The following is a 1,674-nucleotide window of genomic DNA, read 5'->3' on the forward strand; positions in this document are numbered from 1 at the left end:
ATATGAGGAGCATTCATTCATCATTCCTGAGGAGCTGTAAGAAAAAATTCGTTTTTTTTTATGTAAAAGGATGTTTTTCAATTAAAAGAAATGTAATAATTGATTTTTGGAAATACGATGTTAAAATTAACGATCCGTATTAGAATTCATAGAATTCAATAGACGTTACGGCTTACGATTTCAGAATTATCTTGAAAAACTTTGTTGTCGTTTGTTTGATCAGAAGTTTTCGTTCGTTTGATCAGAAGTTTTTGTTCGTTTGATCAGAAGTTTTCGTTCGTTTGATCAGAAGTTTTCGTTCGTTTGATCAGAAACAGAAAAAGTTTTCGCTTGTTTGATCAGAAACAACATAATTATTCATTCTCTTGCACTAAGTATACGAATGATTAGTTAATTCGTAATTCATATACAATTGTATAAGAATTAAGTATACGATTGATCAACCCGCTAGAAATGCACCGGGAGCGGGAAATAAGTTAGTAGGTACCTATTTAATTCAGTTGCAAGCTGGCCCACGTGATATATAGTTCTGTTTGTCTGAACTCTGAATTGTGTGTTTAGTGTGCATGATGTTTAGTGTGCGTGTGTGTGAAACTCTGCTTTGCAGCGTAGTTATAATTACTTAATGAAGTTTAGTTCATTGCAGTCAACTTAAGAGACAAATTTTCAACTAACTAATACTTTTTATAAGTCTAATTTTAATTGTTGGGTGATAGATGCAGGTTTACAACTTCCAAGTGATTAGGTACTTTATAGAAACTGAGCAAGTTAGCGTGCGTGTTTTAAGCCTTTAAGAAGTTCATTTTTTGCCTCAAATAACAATGTTGGATAGAAGAAGTGGTTTTGGTGGATCGAAATAATATATGAACCTCCGAAATTAGAATTCCATCCTGTAATCCCACTAGATGGCCAAGACCTAGTGTTTTTGCAGTATTTCGACATGCAAATGTATGACGTCACCATTTCAATTTTCAACCATCAATGAACGCATGGAACTAAAACAAAGCTTAATATAAAGGAAAAGCTGGAGAGGTTACGGAATTACCTACGATGTCGGAATATACCGCGTTTACCCTAAGATGGAGTTTGAGAAAAATTGAGCTTCATCTTTATTGTTTAAATGAAGATACAAAAATTAATAATTGATTCTGCAGCAAACAGTATTAACGTATAATTCTGTCACATAGTGACAAACCAGAGATTTTTTAGAATCAGTTCATTTTTAATTTCCTCATTTACACAAGACTTAGTCTCTACCAATTTCTTAGGTAGCCATGGTGCAATTACATATCAATTTTAAATTACCTTGGTAATTTGAGTTTTGGGAACGCCGAACTTAAATTAGAGGAGTGGCGGCTCGCTGTTCGCAGCCCCCGCGCGCACGGCAGACAACCTCCCACGCTGACAGTCTAGATAACACCTGTCTCTTATACACATCTGGATGTGTATAAGAGACAGATGCACCGCAAAGCTATTTTGCGAGAGCAAAATCTCATACGCGTTCACACAATGAAAGCTAACCAGCGACTGCATTTGAGGGTTGGCAATGCTGCAGCCGGAAGGTTGGCGTTGGTGGTATGAAGCAGCAACAAGCGGTAATATTATGGTTGGCAATGCCACAATGCAACTGTAATATTACTGTATGTAAGTACTGTAGTATTACGGTTATGGTAT

At 36.0% G+C, this 1,674-nt stretch overlaps 1 protein-coding gene across 1 annotated transcript in view; it reads right to left on the reverse strand.

Annotated features, from left to right (window-relative positions):
• LOC108678246 (trafficking protein particle complex subunit 6b) overlaps positions 1–1,674 on the reverse strand; it is a 26,137-nt gene that overhangs the window by 23,377 nt on the left and 1,086 nt on the right. The window lies entirely within an intron of this gene.

Source organism: Hyalella azteca, unplaced genomic scaffold, assembly GCF_000764305.2.
Source record: "Hyalella azteca isolate HAZT.00-mixed unplaced genomic scaffold, Hazt_2.0.2 contig4650, whole genome shotgun sequence".
Classification (NCBI taxonomy): Eukaryota; Metazoa; Arthropoda; class Malacostraca; order Amphipoda; family Hyalellidae; genus Hyalella; species Hyalella azteca.